The following is a 12,006-nucleotide window of genomic DNA, read 5'->3' as shown; positions in this document are numbered from 1 at the left end:
TATTTGGACATTACGTTTTAAAAAACTGATTTATTTGTACATATGTGAAACACAAAAGCTTCTATTTGGACATTACGTATATAAGAACTGATCTATTTGTATTTCCTGTTCTAAATGTTGGTCCTTAATTGCTTCTACTCAATTAGATAATATGAAAAGAGTTATTTTTATATGATGTATAAAGAATTTATATAGTTAAACACAGCCAGTTACGTTGTGGGTATATTTGGGATGTCATGCAAAGCAAATGCCTCAAAAGAATTGCATTTGTTGTTGCAGCTATAAATAAGCACTGCGGTCACATGATGGTCTCTTGCGTGTCATAGTTGACCGTGCTCCAATTTCAACTTTCCTTTTAGGGCCTTTTAATTGTTTTTCACAAAGGCTGAAAGGACAGCCAGGCACTTCAACAACGACTGCTAACATTTATTCTACTCCAGTGCGCGTGAATGCAAAACTAATTCTTTTAATTATAATGAAAAGAGATGGGATTGCATTTCTGGTTTAGTGAGCGGGTACCTACAGCATTTAGTTCAAAGCGTCATCTACAGGTCAGAAAACTTTAAAAATATATGTTTATTTTGTGGTGATATTTTCCTTGCAGTAGTAAACAATTAAGTTTCCTTGACTGGCCGGATAAATTGCTTCCTAAAAATACTTACTGCTGCAGACTGCTGCGCTCATTCTAAGTATCTCTACTCAAGCTTAGGACTGGTGCAGAAGTTATTAAACAGAAGTTGCATATCAGCTGTGTGTGACTATAATGTTTTTGGGAAAGCAAACTTTGTGAGCACTCCCTGCCACCCGGACATCAAAGCATAATTGTCAGAATAGGAAGATCAAACGCTCATGACAGGCAATCTGTTAAATTGATTAGCTAATGCATTTGAACAGAGTTACTTGCAGTGGGAGGGATGTGACTCATGTTTATTTTTTTAACCACTTTTTGAACAGCATTCATCCTTTCTGGGAAGACCAAGTATATATATTACATCATAAGTTCAAAAACAGTGACCTGTTGCATCAAACAACAGACCCGCTTTAACCTGCCAATCTGTCCACTAAGTTCGGGATGGCCAGGTGTTTCTAGGAATCTTGAAAGCAGCCTTTCCTTATTGTTTGTCCCCAGCACCAGTAATTCAGAGGTACACTGTCTCTGAGAAAGGAGGCTCCATTTAGCTATTCTAGCTAATAGGTAAAAGTAAAGGGACCCCTGACTGTTAGGTCCAGTCACAAATGGCTCTGGGGTTGCGGCGCTCATCTCGCTTTACTGGCCGAGGGAGCCAGCGTACAGCTTCCGGGTCATGTGGCCAGCATGACTAAGCCATTTCTGGCGAACCAGAGCAGTGCACAGAAACGCCATTTACCTTCCCGCCTGAGTGGTACCTGTTTATCTACTTGCACTTTGACATGCTTTCGAACTGCTAGGTTGGCAGGAGCAGGGACCGAGCAACAGGAGCTCACCCGGTCACGGGGATTTGAACCGCCAACCTTCTGATCGGCAAGCCCTAGGTTCTGTGGTTTAGACCACAGTGCCACCCGCATCCCTCATTCCAGCTAATAGCCCTTGATAAATGTGCCATTCTTGAAAATGCCTAATCTCTTTTTCAGACCAACTAAACCAGTGACCACCACACCATGCATCTGTGGATTCCAACAAGTTAATTATGTGTTATGTGAATACGTATTTTATTTTGCCTGTGTCCACTGAATCTATGGCAAAACAATTTCATTGAATGACCCAACGTTCTAGTATTACAGATGAGAGACAATTCTATACAGTATATCCATCCTTAACATGCTACCGTATTCGTAATGTTATAATCCTGTCTCATACCCCCACTTGTTTTTCTATTTCTGTAGACCACACTTTCTCAACCTTGGGTCCCTATATATTGTGGGACTACAAATCCCATCATTCCAAACAGCATGGCCAGTGATGATGGGATTTGTAGTTCAATGAACATCTGGGGACCCAAGGTTGAGAAAGGTTGCTCTAAGCTAAACATCCTAAATGTTTTAGTTTAATGTGTCTTTTTCATAGGGAAGGGGCTCCAGTGAGCCCCTCATTAAAAGCAGTCAGTTCCTCAAAAAGCCTCTTGGAACAAGTAGGTCTTCTTCACCTGCCAGCAGAAGGACAAGGAGGGAGCCAGTCTCACTCTTCTAGGGAAGGAGTTCCAAAGTACGGGAGCAGCCACCAAGAAGGCCTTCTCCAATTCTCCCACCAAACATGTATGGAATGGTGGCAGGACTGAGAAAAACCTCCTCCAAAGATCTCAGAACCTGGGGAATTTGATTTTTCAGATAGGTTGGACCTCAGTCGTGTAGGGCTTTATAAGTCATAGGCAGTGAAATTCTTCTAGGAAGGAAGTCATCTCCTCCCTATAACCAGCCCCAGTCAACAATCTGGCTGCATCCCTTTGAACCAGTTGAAGTTTCTGAGCACTTTTCAAAGGCAGCCCCATGTCGGGTGTGTTATTCAAATGACATGCAACTAAGGCAGGCGTCACTGTGGCCAAATCAGACATCTCTAGTGAGCTGTTTGGGATCTGTAGTACAAAGCACCTGAAGGGGAACCATGGCATAAAACAGCTTTGATGATATTCAATAGTGCAAAGACAAACTTGTCTGATATCATCACTAGTCTGTCCAGCAAGTATCATGTGCTACATCAGAAGGCTGACAGAAACTTTCCCGGAGACATCAAATACATAACACAAATATATTTGCTTAGGAAACAGCAAAGCTTCCCAGATTTCAGAAGCAAAACCCTCAGTGGAATAAGAAGGCCAAACTACGAGGGAAGATTAGAAGTCTCATAAGCTTCATATCTCCAAGTTTTAGCTGGATGGAGTCTTTTTGAAAGCTTGTGTGGATGTGAATGAAAAAAATTGCGATTCATGCTGATAGGGTGGGCTCACATCAGTAATAAATTAGTTTCCAACATCAAAGGAAAATAAACAGAAAATAAATAATTTTAATTCCCCTAAAGCATAAATATTGGGTGTACATATAAATGGAGCACATTTTTTTTTTTGGATGTTTAAAACGTCTGCTTCAGCTTCTCTTTCCAATTATGAACAGGAATGTTTTGTTTGGTTTTTTAAGTGTCTCACATGCAGGACTTTTTTTTTCAGCTGGAACTCTCTGGAACGCAGTTCTGTCACCTCTCAGGTGGGCCAGAACAAGGGAGAATGAGGTGAGTTCAGGATGAGTTCTGGCACCTTTTTTTCTAGAAAAATAGCATTGCTCACATGCAACCAGTAGAGCTGAACTGCCTCAGGACCACCTGAAACAATTTGAGAGACATGTCTAATGCTTTATTAGTGTGTTTTAAACCCTACACCCTGTGGGGATAGAGCGTGCAAAAGAGTACCCTGCAGGAATCCTCCAGTCACCCGCTGTTGAGCAGAGGAATCAATCCTGCTGGGGTCTGCTGCTGTATCCTGCCTGGTGCCCAATAATAATAATAATAATAATAATAATAATAATAATAATAATAATTTATTATTTGCACTCTGCCCATCTGGCTGGGTTTCCCCAGCCACTCAGGGCGGCTTCCAACAAAGATTAAAAATACATTAAAATGTCACACATTAAAAACTTCCCTTCAGATGTCTTCTAAATGTCAGGTAGTTGTTTATCTCTTTGACATCTGGTGGGAGGGTGTTCCACAGGGCGGGAGCCACTACCGAGAAGACCCTCTGCCTGGTTCCCTGTAGCTTTGCTTCTTGCAGTGAGGGACCGCCAGAAGGCCCTCAGCGCTGGACCTCAGCGTCTGGGCAGAATGCTTGACAGCCTCAGATCACTCTGAGCGGCCTGACCCAAGCCACAATGACCCAGAGCTGTCCCTACCTAACTCTGCTGAAGCCTGGATCTTTCCCAAATCAGCCTGATTTGGGTTCAGAATTTGGGCTTTTGCAAATATGGCACAGCCCTGGTACCCACTGCAGGATAAAAAAATATTATTCAGTAAAAAAGGCAGTTGAAGAAGCATCAGTGAGGGAGGAGAATGGCAAGATGTAACCTCAGACAGCTGTGGAAAAGGGAAGAATGAAAATCTTTTCAGGCAAGTCTCCCACTCTGTGATTCGTTTTGAGGAGAAGGGAGGGAGGGGCATACATTGTGATGGTAACAGGCATTGAACTTCCAACTAGCCTGTTGCCCTTCCCTTAAATTTCATTGGTGAAAAGTTTGTTTGTTTGTTTCATTTATATACTGCCCATATGAAAACACTGCATACTAACAAGCAAAATAGTACCTCCACAATTTAAAAGGCCATAAAAGGTAAAGGTAAAGGGACCCCTGACCATTAGGTCCAGTCGTGGCCGACTCTGGGGTTGCGGCGCTCATCTCGCTTTATTGACCGAGGGAGCCGGCATACAGCTTCCGGGTCATGTGGCCAGCATGACTAAGCCACTTCTGGCAAACCAGAGCAGTGCACGGAAACACCATTTACCTTCCCGCAGGAGCAGTACCTATTTATCTACTTGCACTTTGATGTGCTTTCGAACTGCTAGGTTGGCAGGAGCTGGGACCGAGCAACGGGAGGTCACCTTGTCGCGGGGACTTGAACCACCGACCTTCTGATCGGCAAGTCCTAGGCTCTGTGGTTTAACCCACAGTGGCACTTGCATCCCGAGGGTATGGTAGGATGCCCCTATTTTCATCAGAGAAATGTTGGAGGGTAGAGAGTTATCTGACCCTTGTGCTATCTGAAAGCAACCCTGTATAGGGAAGTTTTTTTAATGTTGAATGTTGAATTATGTTTGTTATATGTGTTGGAAGCCTCCCAGAGTGGCTGGGGCAATTGCGCCAAATGGGTAGGGTATAAATAGTGAAACTATTATTACGGAATACAATGTCCCTATTTTCATTGGAGAAATGTGGGAGAGTATGGCCTTCTGCCTGACACAGTTTTCTATGTGCAGGATTTTCCCATCATGGCAAAACATAAAATCCTGATACTGAAATGTAAGAGCCTAGGAGCAATTTATCATGTAACGCATTATTTGACTAAGATGCCTCTCATAGAACAAGGAAGCAACAGCTTCAGGTTGAACCTAATTTGATGTGACACTCTGTACTCAAGCAATGGAAAACCAACAAGAGGAGCATCTATTTCTGACCTTCTCAGTATGTTTGATAAAGATCTCTTTTTGGCGGATATTCAGGACTGCTGTTATCACTTCCTGCTAATGAAGATTTCACTTGGTGCCATGAAACAGTGATTGTTAGTCATCACAAAAGACACCAGTAGTATTAAAAACACACAAAAAAACCATCACTGCCTTCTGTCATTTTGAAGAGTTTTAATTGTGTGTGTGTGTGTATGTGTGTGTGTGTGTGTGTTCATCTTATTCTCTTCCAAGGCTGAATGAATTTTGCCACCAAAGAAGATACAATTTTCTTAATGATCCTTGAAACAGAAAATACAAAAAAGCTAAAAATCTTGTTTTAATTTAAAGACCACTGTATTTGTTGTGACAAACTTTAACGGATGAGAGCCCAGCGTTCGCTAACTGAGGATAACTTTCCATGCATCAGAAAAAGCGGGCTTTAATCTATCAATTTTTTGGTAACCAAAAATATGTCAGCGGCACTTAGGAGATACTGCAGGACCCGGCATTATTTTGGCTACATGGCCTTCCCTCTGGAAAATATAAGCTGCTTTTCAGAGGAGGAATCACCACTGGGAGGAGCCCAGAGAGAAGAAACACCATGGGCACACATGCATCAGCACAACCAGATGCCTTCATCTGCCCCAGCTGCAACAAAACATGTCTCTCCCTTATTGGTCTCCACAGCCACAGCAGGTGCTGTAGCTCTCCATGGTTTGACTTAATCCCCAAAGGTTGACTCCTCCATTGTCTCCCAAGACAGACACATGCCAACCTCGATCTTACTAGCTGATACATGCAGACCGACACAGGCTTTCACACACGTATCCCTACTTGGGTGAGGAATGCAGTGGTACCTTGCTTCTCGAACTTAATCCATTCCAGGAGTCTGTTCGACTCCCAAAATGGTTCAAAAACCAAGACACGGCTTCCAATTGGCTGCAGGAGCTTCCTGCACTCAGTCGGAAACCGCATTGGACGTTCAGCTTCTGAAAAAGTTTGCAAACCGGAACACTCACTTTGTGGCGTTTGGGAGCCGATTTGTTCACTAGTCATTATTGAGATTGTAAGGAATAAGATGTATGGATCCAAACATATAAAGAATCTACAACGTATTTACTAAGAAGTAATCCCCATAATTTCATTGGGACTTATCCCCACGTACATATGTATAGGAGTGCAGCTTATATATCGCTGTTTGCAATGCTGATATTGCATATCAGCAGAATCCCCAGCATTTAAAATGCTTCACAATAGAAGTCCTATGTATTTTCTTAAAATAAAGCACTGCAGAAAGTGGAAATAAAAAAACCCCAACACTTGAGAAGATTGATAATGGAAGTTCAGCAAGTTGCTAGTGAAAAACCTCTGCTGTGCCTTTGCCCAGGGAACATTCCCCCCCCCCAGTAGAAGTTAATTCCTTTTTTCCAAAAAGAGAAAAAGGGAATTATAAAAAGAAGGCTGAAATAATTGCGCTGTCAATTACTTCTGAAACAGCCACAGTCAAAAGGTGCTAATCTTCATTAATATTCTGATATAACTAAATTGGCAAAAGAGAAAACACTTACTATGCAAGTCTGCTCCTTAAACGCACTCCTCTGCATAACCTGACTTACTAGGGCTGTTGTAAGGATTATAACTGCATGATACATGTGGAAAACTTTCAAGACCTGAAAGCACTATACAGTGGTGCCCCGCAAGACGAATGCCTCGCAAGACGGAAAACTCGCTAGACGAAAGAGTTTTCCATTTTGGAGGTGCTTCGCAAAACAAATTTCCTATGGGCTTGCTTTGCAAGACGAAAATGTCTTGCGAGTTCCTGCGGGGGTTTTTTCCTCCCCCCCCCTTTCTAAGCCGCTAAGCCGCTTATCAGCTGATCCGATAAGCCGATAAGCCGCTAAAAACCGCTAATAGCGCTAATAGCGCTAATCCGCTAATCCGTCAATGGGCTTGCTTTGCAAGACGAAAAAACCGCTAGACGAAGAGAATCACAGAATGGATTCTTTTCGTCTTGCGAGGCACCACTGTACAGATGTTAAGTGTTAAAGGTGAACATTTCCAAATTCTGGTGTTGGCAGTCATTATTGCACAGCAGAATTGATGCTTTTGATGCTTTTGAATTATGGTGCTGGAGGAGACTCTTGAGAGTCCCATGGACTGCAAGAAGATTAAACCTATCCATTATTAAGGAAATCAGCCCTGAGTGCTCACTAGAAGGACAGATCGTGAAGCTGAGGCTCCAATACTTTGGCCACCTCATGAGAAGAGAAGACTCCCTGGAAAAGACCCTGATGTTGGGAAAGACTGAGAGCACAAGGAGAAGGGGACGACAGAGGATGAGATGGTTGGACAGTGTTCTCGAAACTACCAGCATGAGTTTGACCAAACTGCGGGAGGCAGTGGAAGACAGGAGTGCCTGGAATGCTCTGGTCCATGGGGTCACGAAGAGTCGGACACGACTAAACGACTAAACAACAACAAAATTGCAGAGCAGAATTAATTGGAAAGCAAGATTCATAACAATCAACCTTTTGCACGTACTCTAAGGCTGGCCAATGCATGCAAGTAACTGCATTTGAATTGTTTTTATTTATTTATTTATTAAAAAAATATTTCAGTTAAACAAAAAACCAACAAAAAAGAAACAAAAACATGCACTAAAAATACCAAAAAAATATATAAAAAGGAGGAAAACATTATAATTCTATACATATTTATCTAACACAATGGTATATACCTGACATTTTTATTCTAATACATATACAATTATTTGTAACCTGCTGTATTTTGTATAAATGCTTTCCAGCTATCATAATATCTATCAGTAGACCTGAAGGAGCGTCTCCACCCCCATCGTTCTGCCCAGACACTGAGGTCCAGCGCTGAGGGCCTTTTGGCGGTTCCCTTGCTGCAAGAAGCGAAGTTACAGGGAACCAGGATGAGGGCCTTCTCGGTGGTGGCACCTGCCCTGTGGAACGCCCTCCCATCAGATGTCAAGAAAATAAACAACTACAGTGGTGCCTCGCAAGACGAAATTAATCCATTCCACGAGTCTCTTCGTCTTGCGGTTTTTTCGTCTTGCGAAGCACGGCTATTAGCGGCTTAGTGGCTTAGCGGCTATTAACGGCTTAGCGGCTTTAAGAAAAAGGAAACAAACTCACAAGAACTCGCAAGACGTTTCGTCTTGCGAAGCAAGCCCATAGGGAAATTCGTCTTGCGGAACGACTCAAAAAACGGAAAACTCTTTCGTCTTGCGCGTTTTTTGTCTTGCGAGGCATTCGTCTTGCAAGGTACCACTGTATCTGACTTTTAGAATATATCTGAAGGCAGCCCTGTTTAGGGAAGTTTTTAATTTTTGATGTTTGATTGTGTTTTTAATATCCTGTTGGAAGCTGCCCAGAGTGGCTGGGGAGGCCCGGCCAGATGGGGGGGTATAAGTAATAAATTGTTGTTGTTGTTGCTGTTGTCCACACACAGTCCATGCCTATAAGCAATCTGTTCATATGTTGCAAGACATACATCATCTCTTCTATCCATTGATTAAAGGGAGTCATAGATTTATCTTTCCAGTGGATCAGTATCAGAGTTTTAGCTGTATGGAGGGGATAAAAAAATCCATTTACACTGACCAGTTGTCAAATTCTATGCAGCAGGTAGATATTTTAAAAGAATATTATCCCCTGACAATGCTAGCTTTCCCCTCAAAGTAATACTCATACAATTTAGTACTTTCTGCTAAAACTGCATTGCATGAACATGATTCAAAGAAGAATTATCCTAGAGCTGGAAGGGACCCAATGGTCATCTAGTCCAACCCCTGCAATAATAATAATAATAATAATAATAATAATAATAATATGTTGTCATAGATAGTCCTTTTCTATATAAATATAACAGAGTCCAATAAATTATAAATAATTTTGTTGTTGTTGTATAAGATACAATTTAAAATCAATTGACATCTTTACTACAGATGCTAAAACATTATCCTGTTGTCTAAGTAATATAGGAACAGTGGTACCTCGGGTTTCATACGCTTCAGGTTACACGCGCTTCAGGTTACAGACTCCACTTAACCCAGAAATAGTGCTTCAGGTTAAGAACTTTGCTTCAGGATGAGAACAGAAATTGTGCTCCAGCGGCGTGGCAGCAGCGGGAGGCCCCATTAGCTAAAGTGGTGCTTCAGGTTAAGAACAGTTTCAGGTTAAGAACAGACCTCCAGAACGAATTAAGTACTTAACCCGAGGTACCACTGTATGTATAAAAAGTATTCACTAGATTTTTAGTCTCAAAGGGTTTAGCCAATATCTCTGGTGTCTTAGATTAGGTGTGTCCAAAGTCCGTTTTGGGGACCTAATCAATCCTTTAAAACCTCAACAACTTCAATCCTAAATAAAAGCTCAACAACTTTGGTCGGTCCTTTGGTCATCCCTCACGGCTCTTCAACAGATCTGGCCCTCTTTGAAAAAAGTTTGGACAGCACTGTCTTAGATTCTGTAATGGCTGCTGGTTCAAACAGGGTTATTAATTTTTTTAAAAAGCCATTGCAAATATTGCCATTGGGCCATCTGCAATTTATCTCTTAACACAGCAAACGTACAGAATAACTCTTCCTCCTCTATCTGTTAGTCCAGAGTCATTATACCAACTGTATTTGGATTGTTGACCTCTATATCCAAAGACTGTGGGACTCCATTTTGCCCAATGAACTTGCACTTCACTCTGAGTAACGAGTAACAACAATCTAAATTATTACAACAGTCATGATTGGGGGGCGGGGAGAGATGTGCTTCTGTCTGTTCTGCATCTCCAACTCAGTTTGCTGGCCCCATATTCTACTATTATGGGAGGGGGGGACTTCTTCCTCTCTACTTTTTTTCCACACTACGCCTCATATTATACCATTCCTTTATTTTCTCCCTTATTTGCAGATATTGCTATTCAGGCCTATTTAAGGAAGCAAAATGCTGAACTCAGGGACACTGCTGCAAGTGGTGAACGGCCAGTCCTCCTTCCCCACAGTGGCGTAGCATGGGGGGTGCAGGGGGGCCCGGCCGCACCGGGCGCAACATCTGGGGGTTAGGGTTAGGGGGCACAAATCCACGGGTTAGGGGGCGCAAATCCACAGGTTAGGGGGCGCAAATTACTTGCCTTGCCCCGGGTGCTGACAACCCACGCTACGCCACTGCTTCCCCAACACTCATTCCCTTCCATCAGCTGCTTTTCCAGTGAGGAAACCTCTAGTTCCTTTTGACAGAGATCCCACCGGAGGCTGCAATGATCGCTCCCCACATTAAATGGGGGGTGCCCTTTGCATGGTCGTGCGCAGCCCCCTGGACCCTATGTGGCACCATTAACACAGGCTTGGCCCCCTCCTCCCCCCAGGTGGGATACCTGGAGGTCTCTGCCTACCTCAGCCAGTTGCCCAATCCCGCCTGGGGAAGTGTTGTCAAGGTGATCAGGCCAGGTAGGGGGTGGGACCACCTGCCCACACAAGGATCTTACCTGGGAATCGTCAGTTGGCTACAGAGCTTCTCCTACCCCACCCACCCTCAGTTAAGACTTCTTTTGCAGGTTAACCTTTTCTCCACAGGTACGTGGGTGCTGCTATGTCATGGTCGCTGTTGATGGGCCGGAAAGGAATTCTCTTGCATTGGCAGGTTTGGCTTTCCCGTAGCAAAACGTCACAACTTTGGCGGTATCAGGCCTTGGGCGGAATCCTTTAGTCTATCTTCCCTAAATGGGAGTGGGCATGTAGCGGTGACCCACGCCCCCCTCCTCTTTGCGGCGGCAATACCAGGGTTCCCCGTTAAATGGGTTGTTTTGAGGGGAGGCTTTGGCCGTACGCCTAGAGGTTGTCATTGCTCTCCCCTGCGACAGTGGCGTAATGGGGGTGGGCTCTCTCTGCTTGAACATATGTTCTCCGGAGCCAGCCCATCCCCTCCCCACACACTGGATAACCCTGATGTTCCCCAGATCCCCGGCTGGGGACTGGGATGGATAAATGCCCAATGCCTGAGCCAAGGTCTACCCACACCTGAAACATAATAAAGTTGTGGCCAATTTTAATCCCATAGCACATTGTCTTGAGTCATTTTTCCACACGGGGGCCGCCCAGGGTTTGGGGGACTCCGCCTGTCCACACAATGTCTCTTACCCCACAAGTTGTCCTTGAAATAAAGAAACTCTCTTCTCAGGTACACACTCCCAGGCCACATTGATGAGTATTTCGCTTGTTTAATATAGCTGAGGTGCATCCGAGGAATCCAGCTGCCATTTGACTTGGAATTTTTATAGCTGTGGCATGTGGCAGGCCCTGCAGTGATTCAAGGAAGTGACAGAGTGAGTTTGGAAGTGTAATTTCCTTGTGGAGCTTTATTATGGGGTGGTCAATTTAGTGCCGAAGTATTTTACTGTAGGTTGACTTTTATTGCAAGCCATGATACATTTGTGCCAGCTAATTGCTCTGTTCCAGCTTTTCGAGTTATTCCATGTTCCAGGTTAGGACTATAACTGTTAGAGGTGACCTGAATTTTTTTTTTTTTGTTTTGTTAATGTTTTATTTCCTTTAATAATTTGCAAGAAAGACCTGGAACATTGTGGGTGGCTTGTTTTTTTTTTTATTTTTTAAAAGAAGCTTTCTGTTCTGTTTGCCTTTTACTAGAGTCCACATTCTTCTCCTCCAGAAGATGGATGCAGTTTGAACGCTTCTTTAAAAGCTGAGTAAGGCTAAATGAAAACAATCTCTCAAGTTCTCAGTGCTAATTGTGGGTGGTCCATTTTGCCACTTATTCTTAAAAAAAATTCTTCTGAGAAATTTTGGCTCTTTTAATGTTGTCCGAAACAATCCTTTCACAATCAGTGAAAGAAGCGATGAGCTGACAGC

General features: G+C 43.3%; 1 long non-coding RNA gene across 1 annotated transcript; it reads left to right on the top strand.

The window, feature by feature from the left end:
- The first annotated feature begins 357 nt into the window (after positions 1 to 357).
- On the top strand, positions 358 to 7,961 carry LOC309516438. The gene is made up of 3 exons (XR_014212921.1): positions 358 to 551; positions 3,138 to 3,199; positions 7,927 to 7,961. It is a non-coding gene; the product is annotated as an uncharacterized lncRNA (long non-coding RNA).
- The last annotated feature ends 4,045 nt before the right edge of the window (positions 7,962 to 12,006 follow it).

Source organism: Podarcis vaucheri, assembly GCF_965113315.1.
Source record: "Podarcis vaucheri genome assembly, chromosome: 13".
Classification (NCBI taxonomy): domain Eukaryota; kingdom Metazoa; phylum Chordata; class Lepidosauria; order Squamata; family Lacertidae; genus Podarcis; species Podarcis vaucheri.
The sequence above is the reverse complement of the archived record's forward strand: the minus strand, read 5'-3'. Positions and strand labels throughout refer to the sequence as shown.